At 35.1% G+C, this 16,972-nt stretch overlaps 1 non-coding gene across 1 annotated transcript; it reads right to left on the bottom strand.

Annotated features, from left to right (window-relative positions):
• Positions 1–12,860: 12,860 nt before the first annotated feature.
• Positions 12,861–13,079, bottom strand: LOC150106863 (small nucleolar RNA SNORA73 family). The gene has a single exon (XR_016548386.1). It is a non-coding gene; the product is annotated as a small nucleolar RNA SNORA73 family (small nucleolar RNA).
• Between the last annotated feature and the right edge of the window lie 3,893 nt (positions 13,080–16,972).

The following is a 16,972-nucleotide window of genomic DNA, read 5'->3' as shown; positions in this document are numbered from 1 at the left end:
CCATCACACCTGTTCAAGTTGGGATGCAATGCTTTGCAGCTTTCTTTATAAAGCCACTATAACATAACAAATGATTTCTATACATGTTTTTTTTTTTAACACAGGACCCTGTGTTTAGAAGAGATGATATGTTCTGCAAGACCAGTTGTTCATATTTATGATTGACCACCTGGATGTCAAATATGCATTTCATGTTCGTGATATTTCAGTGTAATACTAATGGTGATACAATGCACTTTGCATTGATGGCAACTGACATATACAGATGAAGAGAAATTGTGTGGCTAATACATTTCATTCTACAATAGTTTCACATTAGAAACAGTTTGGGGTTAATTTATTTTTTCAACTAGATCATATCTTTCTGTGTATGAATGTAATGTCTTGTATGCTTATGAACATATACAGGACATTACATCCATACACAATCACACCATCCTTATCAGAAAAGTGGAGACTTAAAACCTTAATGTTGGGTCCATGCTGTGACTTACCACAGCATGGACCCAACCTGATGTGGTAAGTCACAGATGACTTATCACATCAAGTGTTGACACGCTTGATGTGGTAAGTAATAATGGCTACAGTGAAACCTTTATCAAAACATTTAATTCTTCTTCTGCTCAAGAAGAAATTACTTGCATTCCATTTCCATTAATCAACTTTTGATTAATTTGTTGCATCAGTTTTAAAGAATTATCTTGCAGGTGGAGGAATTTTGGGCAAAATTTTATTGACCATAAAAATCTTTTTTTAATTACAATTTTCTTGAATGTAATGACAGCAAAATAGTGCTTGCCTAGGGGGAAACATATAGCCTAACAACAGTTCTAATGCACCAAGTATCATGAACATGATACTTGGTGCATTAGAACCATGTCTTCTTGTAGAATGTGCCATCTGAAGTTCTTGGGGAAAATTCTGCATAAAATGCATTCTTTATGAAATGGCAATAAACTTGACAGCCTACATTATCTCTGTTATGGGAAATAATACTTCAACTAGTCAAACCTTTCCTAGATGTTTTAATACTAGGAATTTGCTGATTTAACAAACTCAATGTTCTGTTTAAAAAATATTTTTCATATATTTAATATAATTTTGAAATATTTAATATGGTTGAAATATTGTTCCATTTTTTGTAATACATAAATAAACATCCTACTACTGTAATAAAGATCGTTTTGCATAAATCTTTTTATTCTATATATTATGTCTGCTTATATTCTGTATTAAAATAGACTGCTCTCATATACACTTATAAGCCAAACCACTAATCACCCAATTTGTTTCTGGACACAAGACTGCACAGCTAGTCAGAAACAGGCTGTGGAAAGCAGTACCTTGGTATAGGAATTGTTCTCAATGAGAATTACTGAGTCTCTCATCCCCACTAATCACACCTTAACTATTTATTCTTACCTGTGGATAGTTTTGGACCAGGTAGTAATACCTGGTGACAATGTGGACTGATGATTTGGATTCTTCCATCAGAACACCCATTGTCACTAGACTGACACTGATAGCCAACTAATGCTAAAGCAACTGCCATTGCTTCACTGTAACTGACCTCTGGGACATTACTCTAGTTGGTTCCTGAATACCTCTAGATACCCTCCATCACCACTTGCACCCATCTTGGCAGTAGAGTCACTGCCAAGATGGGTGCAAGTGGTATCTCAGCCAACAGAGGCTCACACTATTATGCAAGTAGCACAACTATAATCTAGAAATCCTGCTCTAGAGACCAAATATGAATCTTTTCAAGCCTATAATTTTCAAGGGTCTATAATAAGTCCAAAAAGGTAGTTTGCATTACACAATGAAATCAGACCACCAACAGGTAATCATCTACCTATAAAGGCATTAACAAATCATCTTTTCTCAGTGGGATTCTAACCTACAGAAGAGCAGAAACTAAAAAGAATAAAATGGGATCTATACTACACAAATGATCCTAGTATTCCTCACAAGCTAAGGTACAAACATATCAATTATCCTACCAATTTTTTGGCACCATCCTTGTTGTTGCAAGATTATCTAACTCACAGGAGTATTCTCTTAAAACATACAGTGATGTCAGTCCTTGCCTTAACATTCAGTTTGATTCCTCATTAAATGCTGATCATTCATTAGTCCCTCATTCACGTTCTCTTCTTCGTTACAGGGTATAATGCACAATTGTTTCTTGGCTTGTATTTTTCATGCTGTCTACACTGGTTGAGGTAGAATTTTTCGTCAGGGCAGTGAGAGATACGAGATTCTTGGTTGAGGGTGTACGAAAGAAGACACAGAGGAAAGATAGTGATATTGAATGGCATAATAGCGAGAATGTGTCAGAAGAGAGGATTGGAATATGTGGATGCTTGGAATGCATTTGAGAACAGAGGAATTGTATGCGAAAGACCGCTTGCATTTGAATGAGGAAGGATGTATGCATGTGGAGAGACTGCTGTTCTGAACGAGTCAGTGTGTCCCAGTGTGGATGGTAGCAGTGGTGTTTGGTGTGAGGTGGGCAAGACCAGGGGTGTAGTCGGGCCTTTTTAAAACTATTAAAATTTTTAAATTCATTATAATAAATTATAAGAATTATAATAATGAGACTTATAATGAATTTCCAGCTTTCAGTCAAAAAATACAGCTTGCTGCTCTTGTCATTTTTGTTTCAGAAAACAAGGCAATCTCTCGGCCATATAGCCGTCACAATAATAATAATGCCACATTTCGTGCTCTGGATTTTTGTTTCCGAGTTTCCCTGGCACTATTTCTTTTAGGACTACATCCCCTGGGCAAGACAGGATATTTAATGGGGTGTTGCTACAGACCAAGGGGCACAGAGGATGGGGACCAGGAGATGTTGAGAAAGTTGAGTTTGGCAAGTACAAGAAGAATGACTGTTATGGGAGACTTTAACTATAGCAGTATAAATTGGGGAGAGGAAGCTGCATGTAGCAATAAGGGAATGGAATTTCTAGAATTCATGAGGAACAAATGTCTTAGGCAAGATGTAACAGAGGGAACAAGAGGTTCAAGAGTTTGGGATTTGGTTATAGCATCAGAAGAGCTGATAATAACTGAGATGACATCTCTCCCACCAGTTGGAGAGAGTGACCATATGGTTTTGACTTGGAAAATGAATAGACATGCAGGAGTATCAAAGAGACGGGAACGTATGTGGAATTATAAAGCAGGCGATTATAATAGTCTTAGACGTCAACTTGGAGAAATTTCATGGAGGGAGGAACTGGAAGGCCGGGATATCATTAGTGCTTGGGAAATTGTGAAGGAATATTTGTTAGCAGCAATGGTAAGCTGTATTCCACAATATTAAACAGGAACTGCATGCGAAAAAGAGGCTATGAAAGAGATATAAGGAGACAGTTGAAGAGAAGATGCATGAAAAATATAAGACACAGGCCAGGAGAGTGACTAGTATGATAAGGAAGGCAAAACTGGAATATGAGAAACAATTGGCCCTTAGATCCAAGGAAAATCCTAGGAAATTTTTTAGCTATGTGGCCAGTAGGAGGAGAAATGACTGTGGGAGAATAATATTGTGGGATAAAAATGGGAATAGAGTGACTGATGCAGGACATATGGAATTGTTCAATGAACACTTTATTGGAGTATTTCATCCTGGAGGAGTCAACTGAAGTTTAGAGGTGCAAGAGGAGAGTGTGTTCCAAATACTGAGTTACCCTGGATGTCAGTAAAGCTGTGGGACTGGATGGTATTTCACCATGAGTTTTGAGAGAATGTGCTAGGGAACTGACAGTGCCTTTGACCTGGCTTTTCAATGAAAGTCTGGCTGTGGGAAAGGTGCCCACGGAATGGAAGGTAAGATAGTGTCATTGCATAAGGGCGGTAGCAGACTGGAAGTGTCTAATTATAGGCCAGTTTGTGTGTCATCAGTAGTTAGTAAGCTCTTGGAGAAAGTAGTGAAGGACCGTATACAGCATTAGGCAGATGAGAGTAATGTTATCTGTGAGAGTCAACATGGATTTGTGAAGGGGTGCTCTTGTTTTAGCAATATGCTAGCCTTTTATAATAAAGTTACAAGAGCATTAGATGAGGGAAAGGCATATATATACTGCCAGACTTAGCAAAGGCATTTGACAGGGTGCCACATGATAAGCTGATATTTAAGTTGCAGCACATGGGTCTGGATGTCAGATTGGTCAACTGGATTCAGGATTGGCTGTCCGGATAGGTATCAGAGAGTTATGTATGGTGGAGCAATATCAAAGAGGCAGAAGGTTACAAGTGGGGTTTCACTTGTAACTTTCAATGACATTGTCCATGGATTGCAAGGGGATATTCAATTGTTTGTGGATGATGCTAAGCTGGGAAGAGTTATTAGAAATAGTGCAGATGTGGTAGCCCTGCAAGAGGATTTGAATAAGCTAGATAAATGGGCAAATGAATCGTGGTGTCAGTTTAATTCAGCAAAATGTAAGGCCTTGAGGTTTGAGAAACATCGATAGGATGCTCCATACTCTACGGGAGGAGTTATACTGGAGGAAGTGGGGAAGACAAGAGATCTGGGGTTGATGATTGATAGAAACCTGAAGTTTAGGGGACATATTGCAAAGGTGGTGAAGGTAACACAGAGGATTGCTGAAATTATGTGAACACTGACCTGCAGAGATAAGAGGGTTATCATTCCGTTGTATAAGTCTCTGATCAGACCACACTTAATTGTTCTCAGATCTGGTCCCCAGGATTTGAAGGGGATAAATTAACTGTGGAAAGGGTACAAAGGCAGATAACAAAGATGGTGACAGGACTGTACAATGTTAGTTATGAGGATTGGCTGAGCGAGCGTGGACTGCAGAGTCTGGTGGATAGAAGGAGAGGTGATATGATTGGGACTTTTAAACTGTTGAGAGGCGGTTGCAGGGTTGACACTGGGGAGTCTTTCGCTTGGTTGAACAGTGGGAAGGAGTCATGATAAGGGGCCATCCCTAGAAGTTATAAAAGAGGGTGAGGAGTGGTTTCTTTGCATGGAGGGTGGTTGAACCATGGAATGCAATGCCTGATAGAGTGGTGAGAGCGAGAACGGTCAATGCGTTTAAGGAGTGGTAAGATAGACTTTGTGTTTCCTAGGAGAGACTTCCCTCGATGAGTCTTGATAGACTTGTGTTTCATAGAAAGGACCTCCCACGATGAGTCTTGACTCCATGGAGGCCTGAATAATAATGCATACCTCACAGCCTTCATTGTAATTCTAAATCATAACCACTTTTCTGGGATATTACAATCCCCCCCCCCGACACACATGATACCAGTTGGAGAACTGGTTGTTCCAAAAGATGACCCAACTGTGTAGTCATCTATTTTTCTTTTCTCCCTCATATAGTCTCCAATTGGCTACATCTTAAATGCCTTTAGAAATCTCAGAACATCAGTGAATGTTAATCCCTCCAATCCAATGCATTACTTTGTTTGGGGACTGGATTCCACTCATGACTAGTATGTGTTATTGTGTTAAATTATGGTCATTGATAAATCATTGAAAATCAATGCTTTTCTCCTCACCCAAATCCTGAGAAGTAATGAATTACATTTCCAATTCTGGCTGCTACCAATTTGCACACACACACAAAAAAAAAATCAGGTTTGTCTTATTTCAAAATGTGAATCAGCAGCCAGTAATTTCAAAACAGTTCTGCATATAAACAGAATGAATTATGCTATGTGAAAAAACTTACTAGTATCACTCAAATCAAACTGAGGATAGAAATCCCATGACTACTATAATCTGGTATCTACAACATTGTAGGTATTTACTGATCTAATTTGCTTCCGAGTATGCTGCAAGGATGGGAAGATCCAAACTTGCATTTATCAAAATTCAATTCAAATATTAGGGGATAGAGAAGTTTTGAGCAGAACAGAATTGAATATTATTTCATATAATTCAAAAAGCATGTAAAAAATAAAAAAAGTAGAACAGCTTCCAAAACCAAAAAGTGATGCGCAAAGGCAGACTGAGCCCAGATATTCAAGAATTATTTGGGCATCCCTACATCATTCAAAAGGTATGATTGGATGCATTTCAGATGATTGAAGTAGAAATCAAACTGCACATATTAATGAAAAAGAACGTGTGAATGAGAGGAATTTTCCTACTGTTCCAGGTAAGATTTTATGTAAGCATACTTGAACCAATTGAAAGGCAAACTTGAACAAACTAGGTTCAGGTCAAATAGATAAAGATGAGATTCACTTTTAAAGCAAACAGTTCACAAATCATGGAAATATAACCAAGATCCAAATGACTAAAAACTAAAATGACCAAATGACTTGTAAAGTCATTCAGACTATTATCAAACCATCACATCAAACCAGATATATAGGTTCCCAAAATCCACAAACCTAATAACCTCCTTCAATAATTGACAGCAGAGACAACCCCATCTACAAACTGGCCAAACATTTATCCAAATCACTTCTCCCCTCTAAGGGAACTCCCTGTTAAGAAATTTTCTTCTCTTTAAAACATTAAAAATTTAACCCCGGCATGATTAGCATTGACATTACATCATGGTTCACCATTGTAGCTTTGGCAGAGGCCTCTGACTTCATTTGGTAACCTCAAATTCACCTATGCTTATTTCATATAGAAAGGAAAAATATACAGCTGAATGTGATTGCTATGGATTCTCCCATGCCCCAACTTCTACATGGAACATTTTTAAAAACAATCACAACACAGCTGTGCCTAACGTTCTGACTCAGGAATTGGATATCTGAAGAAAGAATGTTTTATTTATTTAAATTTTATTTATTTAAATGCTCCCTGTAGTAGAATGAATGACACAAACCCGTTTTCACATGGAGCATTATGTTCCAAGAGGAATATTTTATTTTGGTACAAAACCCTTTCAATGCCTGGTTTGTCTGTATTATATGTTTGCAATTTGGCCTCATAGTCCAGATACATTTTTAGCACAAGTCAATATCCTAAAATAAAGGGAAGAAGACAGTTTTCTTTTTATATTGTGACAATATAAAAAGAAAACTGTCTTTCCTTTCTAGATACAGTAGTGACAACTGCCAATGGTTCATTATCCTTTCCTATTTACAGAAAACATACAAGGAAGGTATTTACATAAATAAACAATTACACCATCACCCATCCCAACAGTATGGCATCCTCAAAAGTTACTGAGCTAGGACTACATGTTATGTTGATACAGCCCTTGAAACTGAGTTCAAGGACCTTTGTAACAACTTTCTATCCAACAGCTATAGCCCAAATATAAATAAAACAGATAAAATACTACATGTACTTCTCCCATCCCTCCTGCAACCAGCACAAGATCACAGCAAAACTACTCCAAGCCCCTAGCTTTCCTTTATACTGAAAATAAATGAAAGTTAACAAAAGATGCAAATAGGTATGTCATAAAAGTTCTCTGCAAATGATTTTCATGCCATGTTCAAACTATTCATTTATTCAGATTGCTACCTTCCTCTCCCAAAGATCAAAATTCATCCTCTTACTCATCCTGGAGTGCACAAAGTTCCTTGTTCATACAGTTTAGCTTATTTTGGACAGACTGGTAGGTCAGTTAACATCCACCTTCAAAACAAAAATTACACCTGCATGGCAAGTCAGGACTGGCAGACCATGCTCTGGATACTCCACCACATAGGATTAAATGGAATAAGACAATATACACACACACACACAAGTTGCTATAGGTGTGAGAGACTGGGATCAGCAGCTATGAAGCACTCAAATGTGGTTGCAGTAATTTACCAAGAATCAGGGAGACTTATAATTTGACTTCTCCAAATTAAACTTACCCAACCCAGAGAGTGCCTCATTAGGATGTTAGTTTTCAATTGTTTCCGATGCTTTAGTTGAGTGCATTGTGCTAGTTAGTTATTTGTGCTCTGAAGAAGCTAGTTAGAAAACCAGCAAAAAAAAAAAAATAAAATAAAAATATAATTTTCAATAAGTATTTTTTTTTGTATGTTGGTGTTAATACATTAGCATGAATAATCAAACACTTAATAAGCCCTGAATATATATACCTTGAGGGGAGGGAGATGTATATTTACTTGGTGCTTAAAATCCATTACAAGTTTATAAGATTCCTATTGAATAATTGCTGAAGCTTTCCTTTTTAATGAAAAAAAAAATGAAAATTTAATGAATATACAAATTGCTAATTCTTATAGGAAGTACTTCAAATGAGTAAGTTTATATGAAATCAGAAAAAATAATCAAAAACATTCAAGTAGCTGTATATTAATTAACACCATGGGAATTCTAAGAAAAAATTAGGATTAGGAGTGAACTGGTCATATCAATAGCAGAATTAAAAACAGATTGTTAGCATTCAGGAATGCAAGATTTAATATCAGGTGGTGTTGTCACTGAATGAGAGAAAAACAGTTCAATATATTTCTGGCAACCTTTCTTTTTACCCATTCTGTTTAGATGGCCATAACCACTACCATCTGGGTGTTGAATGCATTTGAGGGTAGAGAAGTGCAAAAGATCCAACCTGGAATTTCCTGATGAACAGATGTTAAATTTATTATATGACACCCAAGGAATCCAGACTCATCAAGGGAGGGGGCACCTACTCCACCAAGCCATAACTACCATCATTTATGTGTGTTGAGGCTTAAGTGCTGTACAGAATTCATGTTGGAGGTTTAATGGAATAATTATCAGCACTGAGAAAGGATTAAAAATAATATCTTATCCATTCCACCAGATCAGCTCCCTCCTCTCTCTCAGTGCCTGCAGTATATATATATATATATATATATATATAGAGAGAGAGAGAACACCTTGTGCCTGTAAACTGGCTTACTTTGGACAGACATGCAGGTCAGCATCCATTCAGTTAGAACAGATCTTACATCTGCAATCACAATTATGGTCAACCTGGCCTTGCAGACCCTGTTTTGGATACTACTCACAGGATGTCCTGCAAAAAAAAAATGACCATGCTCCACCATAGTAAATTCAAAAGAGAAAGACTGTTTTTTGAATCTGCACTGGCACTCAGGAATCAATCTAATTTAAATAAATATAAATATGGTTGCATTAAACTTCCCAAAATTTGAGAAACATTAATTATTAGATCCCTCTTTACATCCTAGGCCACCTGCAAATGCCCATAGAGGGCACACCTAGATAGGACATTTTAGTTTCACTCAATACTGTATTGCTTTTGTGTGTCATTTCATTACAAAAATTTTGTAATCCCTGAAGATGTCTCTGTGACAGCCAAAATATTAAAATTATTTTCAATCCTTTCTGGCCTAGTGCTAATAATTATTCCATTAAACCTCCAACATGACTACCATCATCTACACCAACACCACTAGTATTTTCATAGATAATCACAAACATCCTGCCCACAGTAGGATGAACCTACAGCCTTTTGGCTGGATAGCAAATGCATGCACTAACCACTCAGCCAACTTATCTAGGTAAATATGTGTATTATATATATTTTTCTCTGTTGCTCCTTTTGTGAAAGGTTATTTGTAATCTTCTAGTACACATACCATTTCTCGCAGATAATTTCAATAAATTGTCTAATTTTTATTGTAATAATCAAAAGGTGAAACAAAAGAGGATCAGCTCAGTCATGAGCCAATAAACATATGCCTGCCATTCATATATTGTACCAGTTATTTCAATTTAGAAGAAATGCATTAAGAATCTATATATATAATGGAACAAAACAATTAAGAACTCTTATCCACAAGCAAGATTACCCAGTAACCTCTTATGAAGCAAAAGTCATCCACATGAAGCTTTGTGTATTGCCTTGTTTGTGATTTTTTAATTATATTCATTCCCAACCCACCCAGTCTGAAAGATTATTTGTAATCTCCTTCTAGGAGATTTTGTACTGTTGTATCAGTTTTATATTTATTTTTTTCACACCATAAGGCTAATTACAGATAGACCATGTTGGTCTATTCTGGTCTTGTTATACCATATCCTGTTTTGAAGTCTACCCTGCCTTCCTTTCCAGCTGCTCCATATATATCTTATTTGTTTAGGATATAGCAAATTGGCCTTTCAGTTTAGATGTTGTATCCAATTTTGTTTATAATTATAATGTATTTTGCAATTCTCTCATGAACCTCACTTTACATTTTTCTTTGATTAGTGTCCAAATTTGGGCAATAATCAAATATACATATGTGGGCACTGTTATAAAGTATTGTGTGTATGTATATATATATATATATATATATATATATATATATATATATATATGAGCACCATATTTTCAATTGGTTTTCTTTTTATACAATATTTGGATTGATATTTTATCTCTTTCATATTTTCCACCCAAGATAAGATAACTAGAAGTATCTGTTCTATTATCAATAACTATTTTGCCTCAAACTGGAGTTTGTCCACAAAATGCCATTGTTTTAGTTTTATCTATGGATATTTTAATTTCGCTGTTCTAATATATATATAATATATTTGAATTATATTATTAATATTAGTCTTTGTAAATTGTGTCCCTATCTGATCATCTGCAAATATACAACTTTTTTTATTCAGAGAAATTTCTATACTTTGACTGTTTAGGATGTCCCACTCCATTAATATATAAATATAAATATTTATTGAAAGATAAATAACTGCATCAAGTGTAGAGTATCCTTTCCTAAATCCATTGACATATTTTTCATTGTATATTTTAAATTTTTCATTAATTATTCTACTATAGAATTTGTATCATGTATTCAATAAACTAATATTTTGAATTAGCAGGTTGTTTTAGACTTTTTTTATACTAGATTTATTTAGGCATTCATCTATTTGTCCATATATAGCATGGGCTGTTCAGTAAGTAATAAGACTAATTTTACTGTGGCAAAACCACTCATCACAATATTAATTTCTGTGGAATAGAGAAATGTTGCTGTATGTATTAACAAAAGGTTGATAGATGGCGTATACGGGCTGATGTGACAAAGTGTCACGTGACCAAATGCAAGTGCTCATGAAAAAGACCATGTAAATGATGACGACTAAAAGGTAATGTTTTCTATAAATAGTCTTATTACTTATTGAACAGCCTACATATAATTTTATTTAAAAATTTTAATCTCCAATGAAATTTTTTCCCAGCAAATTTATATAGTTCAGGGTTCATCCATCTTCTCCTGCTGATTTGCCATTTATTTTACTTAATTATCCATTAATTCTTTCATTAATTATATTTACATATAAATTTAAAGCAGTTTGTAAGTTCTTTTTATTAGTATTATCTGCATAAAGAAATCCAAGAATCTTTCCATTTGTTTGCATTCATGTTTTAGTATATTTTATTATACACATTTGCCTTATTTTGCAAATCATTTTCTAGATATGAATCTTTCCCATCTTGTTCCAGATGGGATTTGAATAGAAAGACTAGCTATGCTAGTCTTTCTATTCTTCCTGTTTTTTTGCTACTTAACCATCTTTTAAAGGCTAGCTTATTATGTTATCCTCCAGGGAGCCCAAAGACTCAACATTGTCTCATGTGTGTGTAATTTCTTTATATTTTGCAAGTGTTCCTAGATTTTCATATGCTGCTGATGTAATAATTTATTATTCCATTCCGTCATTTTCTTGTATTTTTCCCTAGTTATTAATCCTGTTGGTATGCTGTAGTTGCTTAAGGAATTTCTTTGTATACAAGTACAAAGTGCCTTGTAGAGCATTTTGATTGTTTAATTTTTTTTTTTAATTTAATTATTCTTACTTGGATAATTTAGTCACTTTCTAATCAATTTTTGTATTTTTTTTTTGCATTTATGTTTTAATTCTGCTATCTCCATGTAATGGAAGAAAGACCTAATTTATTTAAAATCAAAATGTAATGCCAGAAATGCTTAAATATGGAGGTGATTAGAGGGTCACATCCAGTTACATGTTAAATGAAATATTAGGAAATCTGAATCAAATGGGACTGTTCAAACCAATTTTAACTTGCAGATCCAAGAATTGGGTTAGAAATATAATACTTGAAAGGCTAGAGACCTGCAATGATTTCTGAGAAAGATTAGTGGAAGGAACAGACAGTAGTAGTGGTAGTATCCCATTTAAAATGAGGATATTATCAGGATCAGAGGAAAGTGTTCTTGGCCAGGTTAGCATGAAAAGACCCATAGGAAGATGGATTAATATACAGTAAAAAGGCCTCAAAAGACAAATAAGGTTTGATAATACTTGACAGATTTAAATCAGATTTGTGCAGACATTAAAATTAACACCTTAGGACAATAGACATGAGCAAAGGCAATTAGTTATGAAATGGCATAATGATCCAAATTCAGGATGTTTTATTGAGCATTTCATAAAATTAGAAATATCCATGTGTACAATATAGGATCTATTATAAAACAAAGCCAAGTTATCTACTTCACGAAACTTCAACATGTACTTTCTCTTTCACTATAAAATCTGCTATAAGATACATTATTAGACAGGCTACATAAGTAGAAATTATCCAACACTTAAATTTCAGATTCTCAGAAATGGTTAATACAACAATGGGCAGTGACAAGTCGTTTGTGGCATTGTTTAAGCTGTAAACTGAGAAAAGGGCCATAAAGAAAACTTGGTAATTTGGTAGAAATCTGAAAAGAAAAAAAAAATAATGCCAAACCATTCATAGTGGCTCAGTAGAGCATCTGTCAAGGTACTCTTTGCCAAATGGAGATCTGGAATAATTCCTTTTCAATTCAAGTCTTTGTGGGAAAAAAAGATACGTCACAGCAAGGTTCATTTTTACTTTTAAATGAAAAATTTACTGAACTAATGCTAAGTGTTTCGACAAAGCTAAATGATTGATGTAAGCAAATTGAACTTTTGTACTTTGTATGGTTTTTCTTCTCAGTAATAGCCACAAGTGGCTCTGAGGAGCAAATGGAATATACAAAGTTTCAGCCAACATCAGTCGAGAGACTGGAGACATTTTTACTATCAGACACTGTGGTTGGAAATTTACTGCACACAACTCAAGCAGCTTCGACACCACACATATTGCATAGTTAGGAAATCCTAACTACGCCAATATAAATGTCTGGAAATTCAAGGGATCGGTACTTTATAAAAAGTAATATATAAAAAGCTAGCTTTGAAAAAGTCAGAATGTGTTACATTTCACCTAATTAATGCTATTATTGTAACAAATACTAAAGAAAGAGCAAAAGTTGCAGTCGCCATCAAGAAGGTATGCAATTCCAGTTATTTCATAACATACCTATTTCGATGTCATTCAGAAGATAACTACCGTCTTATTAGTTCTTAAACAACTATCCCTAATCACATCAAAAATTCATGGCAGCGCTATTTCAACGCTTGCACATAAACATGTTGAAGCTTATTTAACTCTGGTCCACCACCACTCAGACAGCCTCTGGCAAATTTTACTCAAAATTAAGTGCCCATGCCAGGGGTTCAACCATTTCTGGCACTGGCATGTAATGGCACGTCACTCATAACAAACGCTATCATCATCGTTGGTAGACAGTGCAATTGTTACTATCAATAAATTTAACGTTCTGAAATAGAGAAATTAGGGAAAATAATTTACTTGCATCCGTCCTGATGTCAGCCAATTCCAGGAAATTGAGTAAAGCATGAAAAAAGCCAACTGATGTTCATCCGAAAATGGTCCACAATATTGTGCTTCATTTTCGGATGTATCAGAGTACAGTATATATACGACAAGTCAAATTTTGGATAATTTCGTTAGGCCCAATTTCAACGACGGATACACGTGCAAAGCATCATTATTGTATATTGAATAGGTCAAGTTATTCTACACTAATCCAAGTCAAAAGTCACAATTAACTAGACATTATACTTAAATTCTATTCTTAAATATTCTATATTCTACCAATAAACATAAATACCAATCAATGTGATGGGGGAAAATATCTCTATCTCTATATCTCTATTCTATTCTAAACTCATAATATAATATTCTATATTTTCTATATTCTACCAATATTTTCTATATTCTACCAATATTCTACCAATAAACATAAATACCAATCAATGTGATGGGAGAAAATATCTCTATTCTATTCTAAACTCATAATATAATAAAATATTTTTAATAAATATTTTTAATAAATTAGCAAAAAGCAAAAACCGCGACACAAACCTATCAACTCAACGAAAGCAAAGTATAAAAGAAAGCAGCATCGTTCCTCACGCGCTTAAATACAATATTCGAAACCATATAGAGGGCTCTGTAATTTAATACCGTTTTATAACAACTTCCTATTCTGAGTAAATTCAAACAATAAAAAAATAAAATAAATAATGCTGAATAAAAAAAAAAAACGCTATACATTTTAAATTAAAATAAAACAATAAGTAAAAATTAGCTATAACTTAAAATAGTTTTACTTATCAAATTATTCTTTTATATTATTTTATTTTATTATTCTTTGATAATAAAACTACGGGCTTTTCTTAAACGACTATTATAAAAATTATCATATAACTTGTATTACTATTATGATACTCTATGTGCATACGTTTTACTCGTATTTTATCCATTCTGCATTCTGCACATGACTAGAACCGAGATTTAAGTAAGAAGGTTTTAATATAAAAACACTACTAGTTTCGGCCTGTAACAGACTTCATCAGGTGACATTATAAAAGAAAGAAAAAAAGAAAGAAAAAACACTAAACACTGAAGGTTAAAAGACTATGAACAACATAGAGACTCTCTATACATAATTAGCATGAAAACGTTGTAGTTGTATATAAAAAAAGTTGTTCTTTCATTTGTTGCATTGTTGGGAGAGTGCGTGCTTGCAGCATCACGTGAACGCCAGTACATGATTACAGCTGAATGACTATCTGGGGGGTTGTAGCTCAAATTATTATTTAGATGAACAGGACGGAAGATGATTTCTCTTGATTCCACAATTTTTCTCTCTAGTTCATCATTTCAACGGAAGATATTAGTAGATTTTTCCCAGCAAAGCTGGTTTTACTCCATTTCCCAAGTAAGCAAACAGACAAACATGTCAAGTTTGCTCCTGAACGTATTGCGAGTCTAGCTGACCCTCAAAGTAGTGCAAGTAGTGGACTTGCACTACTTTGAGGGTCGGCTAGACTCGCAATACGTTCAGGCGCAAACTTGACTTGTTTGTCTGTTTGCTTACTTGGGAAATGGAGTAAGACCAGGTTTAAAATAGCTTGGTATCTTTAACATTTATTATACCCAAAGTAAAATACTTTCTACATTTATATCTCATCCGGTGATTTTTATTTAATAAGGTTAAAACACCTTATGGTAACTTGTTCTGGTAAAATACTTATAAGTTCCGTATTACTAAAATCTAAAACCGGTTGCGACCTTAATATTATGGCAAGTCTTGATGTGTCCCTTGCGACCTTAATAAAGGTCGCAACCGGTCTGGGTGGTGGCCCCTTGCCTTTAGTACATAGCATCACACATCTCGTCAAGGAGATGGGCTGTGCATTAAGGGTAAATATTAAGAATAGTGATCATAGCTTATTCTACCTTTACCATGAGTTACCATGACTTGCACTAATTTGAGGGTCAGCCTGACTCGCAATACGTGTAGGCGCAAACTTGACTTGTTTGTCTGTTTGCTTGCTTGGGAAATGGAGTAAAACCAGGTTTATAAAGTAGCTTGGTATCTTTAACATTTATTATATCCAAGGAAAAATACTTTCTACACTTTTTTTACAGCTGTGCAGACCTGTTACTGCTCTGTGCAGAAAGTTTTTACGTGACCTGATGACTGTACAGAACTTTATGATTGTCTGCCAGCAACTGTGCACCTACACAACTTAGAGGGAATACTGCCTGGACCATGACACCATATTACTGACCAAACTGATATTATGGCAAGTCTTGATGTGTCCCTATTCACCAACGTTCCGGTCGATGAGGTGGTCAACATTCTAAAGGATCTCTTCCTCAGGACATCACCCATTTGTTCCATCATTGCCTAAAATCACATATCTTCATAGTAAATAACATTGTATACAAACAATCAGAAGGTCTAGCCATGGGTAGCCCCCCTGTCACCACCATGCGCAGACCTATTTATAGAAAAACTTGAAAAGGATATTTTTTCCAACATTTCACCTGTACCTTCCATATGGTGGAGATATGTCGATGACGTGTGTTTATTATATGGAAAGATACCATGGAAAACCTTCTAGTGTTTCTTAATAAAATCAACACACTACACAATAAGATCAAATTTACTGTGGAACTAGAGAAGAACAATGAACTACCCTTTCTTGATATACTGGTAAAGAGAGAATATAACAATGTCCAACTATCCATTTACAAGAAACCCACAGATACAGGAAGACATCTATATTATTCGTCAAACCATCATCGATCACAAAAACATAGCATCATTCATATGCTCTGCAATAGAGCCTTAAAGTTTATCTCAAAAGAAGATGATGTACAGTTAGAACTTTCGTAAATAACAGAGACTCTATCTCTGAATGGATACCCCACCAACATTTTAAACAAATTTCTATTCAAAGACAACCTCCAATAACGTGTAACTGATTCCCAATATGTGTCCACAGCGGTGATTCCATATATTAGTTCAGTATCCACAAAATTAGCTAGAATGTTAAAAGCACATAACATTAGAATGGTTTTTAAATCAACTACTACGAACAGACAGATCTTAAGATCACCTAAAGATGAAGTCCCATTCTTCAAACATCCTGGAGTATATGTAATTCCATGCATGTGTGGCCTATCGTACATTCGACAGACCTCTCGAAGTCTTGAAATAACTTCATCACAACAGAATAATCACATCAGATTTAGCTCACCAGTTTTCGCCATCCAATCACGTTATAGACTGGAAAAACAGTTCTATGCCTTACATCGAGGATGACTACAGAGAGAACTTTTAAAGAATCAGCAGTGGTGCTAAGCACAGGCAGCAG

Source organism: Typopeltis vanoorti, chromosome 5 (genome assembly GCF_054136105.1).
Source record: "Typopeltis vanoorti isolate ZY-2024b chromosome 5, IOZ_Tvanoo_1.0, whole genome shotgun sequence".
NCBI classification, from domain to species: Eukaryota; Metazoa; Arthropoda; class Arachnida; order Uropygi; family Thelyphonidae; genus Typopeltis; species Typopeltis vanoorti.
The sequence above is the reverse complement of the archived record's forward strand: the minus strand, read 5'-3'. Positions and strand labels throughout refer to the sequence as shown.